Below are 7,894 nucleotides of genomic sequence, written 5' to 3'. Positions count from 1 at the left end.
AATATAATCATATTTTAAAATATATTTGTTTAGCTAATCTAAATAGCTATTACATTTTCATTTAAAATTTTAGAGTCACATATATAATAAACATAAATTATTGATTTTATATTATAAAAGTAAGAGCACTCTGGGTCTAAAATATGAAAATTTTTAAACATAGTCACAAGCTTTAAGTAAAATAAATAGTAAGTAATAAAAGATATGAAATATTTTTATAAGATTTAATTATAAAATATTTCAAAATTAAATATACTATTTGGTTCTATACATATATATATATATATATATATATATATAATTAAATATATCAACATCATGTCATCTTATATATGCAAGATTATCTAAAGATGCTTACCTTGATAATAATTGAATTTTGTAGAAAGTTGATATAACTTTAGCAAATAATGGAATACACACCCTAGCTACTGCAGCTAAATTTGATACTAAAGTTGCAACTTTCTTCCTCAACTTTTCCATTCACCGTAAGAGAGTAACATTTGAAAAAATCAAATCAATCCTCATGTTTTATAAGTACTATTTATTATAATTTATCTATATGTATACAATATAAAATTAACTATACCTACTTATTACTCTATGCATCTATAATAAAATTTATAATTATTAATCTATTTATTACTCTATGCATTTATAACAAAATTTATTATCAATAAAATTTAAAAGGTTTAAAGTCATTTATAATGTGTTGTACATATTCGTTCCTTTATATATTTATAATAAAATTTATTATTTTTAAAATTCATAATTTAGAGTCACTTCTATTTATAAATAATAAATTTAAATATTATTTTATTATGTATTTACAATAAAATGTATGAAATTTTTTATTACTAAGATTTAAAAAGTTTGAAGTTGTTTTTACACATTGCACGTACTTATTACTTCATGTATTTGTAATAAAATTTATGCTTATTAAAATTTAGAATGTTTAAAGTCACTTCAATATATAAAAATTAAATTTATGTATTATTTTATGTATTTATAATGTATTTTTTAATTATTAAGGTATAGAATGTTTAAAGTCACTTATATTGTTGGTGATATAAACAAATTAATTATAAATTTATTAAATTAAAATTTATTATAATATTTTGCATAACTTAAAAATTGAAATTATAATTAATTTATACTTATCATCTTTAAATTATATTTAAAGATATTTTATTAGAATTAATAGTTATATAATGTTAAAAACAACACTAACAAAACTACTATGAATGGCATTTAATAAAAAGTTGTTAATAGTTATTATATATAAAAAATATGAAAAACTTTATATAATTAAATAGTATGAAAGTATTTTTAAAAAAGTCTAATAAAATTCTCGAATTACATTTTAATAGAAAAAAATTATAACATTACTTTAAGTTTTATTCAAATTTAAATGTTATTGATTTAAATTATTTTATTACTTATTTTAATATATTCTATATTTAAATATTTACTTCAAACATTAAAATGTACCTTAAATTAAAAAAATTATATTTACAAAATTTTTATTTTATATTATATATTATTATATTAAATTCTTGTTAAAAAGATAACTAAATTATAACAAAGATAAAAAATTAATTTTTATTATATTAATTTTGTATGTTCTTACTTTTCATATTTCAGTGAAATAGAACTTCATTTAACTTATATAAGTAATTTTTATGAGTTTTGAAATTTTCTCACAACTCTTTCTCTCATTTTTTATTACTTTTGTATTATATAATTATGTCAATTGTAAAGAATTACTTATTTACATAAGTATATATATTTTTTATTTTTTATTAAATTATATTAATAATTTTTATTTTAATTTATTGAGTAAATATAAAATTTTATTATTTGTAAGTAATATAATGTATTTAATTTTACTTTTAATTAATTAAATTTTATTAAATCTATCAATATTTTCTTAATTAATTCAATAAAGTACTGTTTAATGATATCAATATTTTATTTTAAAATTTGTAAATAAAAATATTTAAAAAATATTACAAAAAATAATGAAATTTCACAATATAAATATTTAATTATTTTTATATTTATTAAGCTAATCTAAATTGCTACTACATTTATAAAGCATTTTTCAGTTAAAAGTTAAGAGTTACATGGATAATAAACATAAATTATTGAATTTATATTGTAAAAGTAAGAGGACTCTGAATCTAAAATATAAAAAATTTTAAACAAAGTCACAAGTTTTAAGTAAAATAAATATTAATATCATGTAATTAAAATATGAAATATTTTTGTGAGATTAAATAATAAAATATTTTAGAATCAATTATATTATTATTATATATATATATATATATATAAATATATCAATATATCAACGTCATGTCATCTTATATATGCAAGATTATCTAAAGATACCCACCTTTGATAATAATTGAACTTTGTCAAAAGCTAATATAACTTTTAACAAACCGTGGAATAGACACTCTAGCTACTCCAGGTCTGCAGCTAGATTTGATACTAACGTTGCAATTTTGTACCTCAAGTTTTTTCTTTGCATTGCACCCTGTCAACACTACAATTGGAAATGCATGAAATAAGATTATAAAAAAATTAAGATTATGAAAAAAATTTGTCTTAAACCCATTATGAATCATATAGAGAGAAACAGTAACGAAAATTGAATCAATTCTTATGTTTTATGAGTACTATTTATAATAATATATCTATATCTAATGTAAAATTGACTATAGGTATTTATTATTCTATGCATCAGTAATAAAATTTATAATTATTAATCTACTTATTACTCTATACATTTATAATCATTAAAATTTGGAAGATTTAAAGTCATTTATAATATATTACATATACTCATTATTCTGCATTTTCAATAACACTTTAAATTTTTTCTCATTTTATAAATAATTAATGTATTATGTTAATCTTATTGAATTAGAAGAAATTAGTATATAGATACTTAAAAACTAGAATTTCTTTTAACAAAATTTATCAAAGCAAGTCTCATTAATAAAGAATCTAGTAATATAAATAAGAAATAAAAACTTAGAATTTTTATTTAATAATTTTAGAATAACACTTCAAATTTTTTTTCATTTTATAAATGATTAATGTATTATGTTAATCTTATTGAATTAGAAGAAATTAGTATATAGAGACTTAAAAACTAGAATTTCTTTTAACAAAATTTACCGAAGCAAATCTAATTAATAAAGAATCTAGTAATATAAATAGGAAATAAAAACTTAGAATTTTTATTTAATAATTTTAGAATATATAGAATAGTTGTATATGAATTATAAGAAGTCTAGAAAGATATAAAAATAGAAAATAAATAAAATTGTAAAATTTGATCGAAATGACCAAAATACTCCTAGAAATATCCAGAATGGAAGTCCCTTTTGGATAGACAAATGAAGGTGATAAATTCTGAATTTTTTATGATGGATAGCCCATATGTAGAGATTTTGGACATGGAATTATGGAGCCCAAAGAGCAAGTATAGAAATTACTCAAAATTACCCAAAAAGGCCCAAAAATCAAGTGTAAATCTTTGAAAGTGGGCTAGGAATAGTAGTAAAGAGTCATGTAATCTATTAGAACCTATGTGAGACTAATCATGATTAATGGATAAGTTTAATTATGATTTAATACCAGCTGGATGAGTATATTCCACAAGAGCCAATGAAGTCAATTTGTGTTAATGATTGGATTAATTCTCATCTAATGAATCTAATTGAACCATGATCATGGCTATTGGATTTGAACCAAATAGGTTTCAAAAATTAATTGAAATAATTAGAATGGAACTAAGAGGGTTAAAATCCAACTAAAAGTACAAAAGCCATCATGAAAGGGCAAATTGGATTTTTACAAATGTACACATATGTAGCCTTGTAAAATGAGCTAAAAGGAGACATAAATTGAATCTTCAACACTTGTGAGAGAGGGAGTGCATCCATGTAATGCCTTGGGGGAGGTCCAACAACAAGTCAAAATTTCTATTTAAAGGCATGCATGCAAAAGGGAAGAACTTTCACTCATTTTTCATGAAGTCTAAGTAATTCTCTATTCTTCTTCATCTTAATTCTCTCTAAACACATCCAAGTTCATCTCAAATACTTCACCTGAACCCCCACAAAGTTAGATCACCCAATAACCCACCATAAAAGTTTTGAATCTAGCCTTTAAACCTCACCAAAAATATCAAGATACTCCACAAATGTACAAAGTTTTCAACTTTTCTTCTTGGAGATCATTGTCAAGTGAGCAAAGAGGAGACCAAGGAAGAAGGAAACTCATTTTCAAGAGGAGAAAGGAAGTAAAAAAGGAAGAAGAGAAGGATCACCTAAAGATCAAGGTAAGATAAACCCAAAAATACCAAGTAAAGGAGAGGGTATTTTCATAATTAAGGGAAATACTTTGTTTAAATAGTTTTGAGTCGAAGGGGAACCTTAACCATTTTTTGTTGTGTTAAATTTGTATGTATTGATAAAGATATGATTAAATGTTTGATTGAAACAAATAAATACATGAAAATTACTAAGACCACAAAGTGTGTTGTATTTGATGATGACTTTACTTATTATGTGGTTAGTTGCATGAAAATCTTGCATGTTTCACGTGGATCTATGATTTTGTGACTTATTTCTATGGTGTCTAAGTTGTATCCATGATTTTGTCTTGGATTGAAATTATTTTGGAGTCAAAATGAATTTTTACAGTATTTTTAAAGATTTATCAAAGAAACTTCTAAAAAGAAATGTATTAAAAATGGAAAGTGACCATGATGAAGACTCTTTAACTTTTGGACATATTTGGACCTATGGAGTAAAAGAAAAAATGATGAGAACAAACTTTAAGAAAATAAATTTGAAAAATTGAACTTAAAAATGGAAAAATACAATGGACTTGGACCAAAAATACCTTGAAAATACAAAACAACCATAAAAATAATTTGGACCATATTTGAACATGAATTAAAGACCTTGAATACATGGGAGACATACTGGATAATTTAAGACTTACCAAATTTGGAGACAAGAACCTTTTTCTAATTAATTTAAAATATAAGGATTAAAGTGTAAATAATGTAAAATATGAGAAAATCTTTGAAAATTATTTTTTAGTATTTTATTCATTAACATATTTAAATTTTAAAAAAATTTCCACTAATTTTACTTTATTTGGATTTATATTGAATTATTTATGATTTTTCTAAGTTTATGTTGCATGAAAATAGTATTCTCGGAGCAGTTTACTTCGATTTATTTTCGTCTTAATATATGTTGGTAGTGTTATTTTATTGATATTTTTGGTATGAAACTAGACTTCTTAATAGAATTATGCTCACTAGATTCACTTGATTTGGAATTGAAATAAAATAGTTATGAATTTTTTAATATTCTATTATGTTTAAATATGTAATGCCTATTTTATAGGTTGAGCTTCCTCCATAAACAGAAAAGTAAAGTAATGGTAATTCCTTTCATCTCTCATTTAATACCAAAAATAAATACATATAGCAAGGTGGTTCTCACCAAAGGAAAAGACACATCACAAACAAAAAAATAGCAATATCAAAGAATCCTAACTACCAAGGAAGTACTACCCGGCCCTCACGCTCACAATAAGTCCTATCACCTACTTCAATCTACCCTTAGCAGTACAATCATAGTCCCCAAAATACTTTGGTCTAACTCTATTGTGTTTGGGTTTGCTCATCATCAACATTGGGTTGGTGACAAAATCACTTCCATCATCTTTAGCTTCAGCTTCATTATCATGGGCCATTACAAAATGTTTTCCTGAGAATAACGTACTTTAAATTATTTTGTCTTAAAATTCAAGTACAATTTTATTTTATTTATATTTTTGTATGAAATTATACTTTATAAGAAAAATATTCTCACTAATTTTTTTTTATCAATTTGGAGGTAAAATAATTTACTTATGATTTTCTCAAGATGTTGTTGTATGAAAGTAACGTTTTGTGCATTTTACTCAGAGATCTATTTTTTGTTTTAAAAGGTATAACTGAAGTTATTTTATTAGTATTTTTTTATGAAAATAGAGACTATAAGAAAAATATTCTTACTGGTTTGATAAATTTTAGATTTAAAATAAAATAGTTATGATTTTTCTATTTAAATGATTATGAGTAGTAAGTTACTATGAGTAGTAGAGAATGTTTAGGACTTATTCTGAAATCTGAAAGTGATAAATTTTTACTTATATTTTTTTGTGAAATTAGATAACCAAAGTGAAAGAATGCAATTGATTTCATGAGTTTTAGTAGTGAATTGAATAGTTTATGATTTTTCTAATATGTTGTTGTTAAATTGTGCTATTATGTGACACATAGTGAGAAATTAAAGCACGAATGAATGTCTATAAATATCTTGATTTTCAAAGTATTTTTAAATGAAAATAAACATGTTAAGGAGAATAACTTCACTGATGAACATGAATCTACTTGTTCAATGTCAAACTGTTCACAAATAAACTCAGCTAAGCCTATTTAGAATATAATTAAAGACTTTAATTAGAATAAAAACTAATTATTTATTCTACCAGAAAGACTTCAAAACAAATTTCATTGATATTTACGCCACGTTAGAAAACAAAAATACTTAGATTAAGCCCATTTAGCTATAAGTGACATAAAACCAGCTCCAAGAAGAAGAGATACATTGCATCCTAATCGAAGCCTACCACTATTTTGCATCTTTGTACTCATAAAATCAGCTGCAAGAAGATCAACAAGTGCCATATAAATTAAAATTTCAGACGATGCAGTATTGAAGATTCCTTCCACAATAAGCGCAGTGGGATTGTTTTCATCATAAATATCAATGATTCCTATGCCAATTCCAATCCCCACCGAGTAGTTAACACAAAAAATAACCTCATAATTGTGACAGAGACCTTCTTGAATCTTGCCTGCAGTAATTTCACATTCTAAAAATTCACAAAACATTGTTATTTTCTTTCATTTCATAAACAGAAATATAAATTATAAAGACTTATATTGCTTGCTTTTATATATATATATATATATATATATATATATATAGCTATTTGTGATGTGACTAACAACCTGCTTCAATGAACTTTTAAAGAAAAGATACCTTATGGTACGGTATGGTCATGACATTTTAATAAGATGATTTGTTTTAGTTAAAAAAAAAATAAAACAAAATTTTTTGAAGAATCGTAACCAATAATCATTTCGTGTATCATATCAAGTAAATAATAAAGTACCTGAGTTATGCAACTTCCAAGTCCCATGCCCTCGAAAAATTGATGAAAAGTCAACGCAGCTACCAGTGGCCTTATTGTTTTGGGACTCTCTGAAGCTCCTAAAGATATTCTAATGATGACAGAATGAACAACGATCCTTAACTTCAACACCTACGTTGAAATCAAAACCATCAATCCATGTGAATTCAAAATTCAAAGTTTATTATCATAAAATAAAATCAATCTGTTCTTATTAAGAATTGTGCACCTATTACAGGTAGCAACATGTGTCAATTTGGCCTCCTTTTAGTAAAAGTATAGTCAGAAAATGAATGTGAGACATGTAATGCTTTTGTTTTCATTAAGAATTGTGCACCTATTAGAGATAACATTCACTATCCTCATTTTTTCAATATTCCCAATCTGCTCCATTTTTCCATATTCCTAATGTATCTTTGTAACTATCTACATGTATTCTGATCACTTTTCATGATAATGCAACTTTCACCCCTTTTTCCTTTCACCATTTTAAACCATTCCAAGGCTTTTGTTCTTCTTTTATTTGTTACAAGTGGTCCTATTTTTTCTATAGAGATTCACATATAATTTGAAAGAGAATAATAAAATAGTTAATTATACTATTTTGATTGCATATGTC

General features: G+C 23.7%; 1 pseudogene; it reads right to left on the bottom strand.

The window, feature by feature from the left end:
- Positions 1-6,631: 6,631 nt before the first annotated feature.
- On the bottom strand, positions 6,632-7,284 carry LOC113858351 (annotated as a pseudogene).
- Between the last annotated feature and the right edge of the window lie 610 nt (positions 7,285-7,894).

This window comes from Abrus precatorius, unplaced genomic scaffold, assembly GCF_003935025.1.
Source record: "Abrus precatorius isolate BTA unplaced genomic scaffold, Abrus_2018 Scaffold1, whole genome shotgun sequence".
NCBI lineage: Eukaryota > Viridiplantae > Streptophyta > Magnoliopsida > Fabales > Fabaceae > Abrus > Abrus precatorius.
The sequence above is the reverse complement of the archived record's forward strand: the minus strand, read 5'-3'. Positions and strand labels throughout refer to the sequence as shown.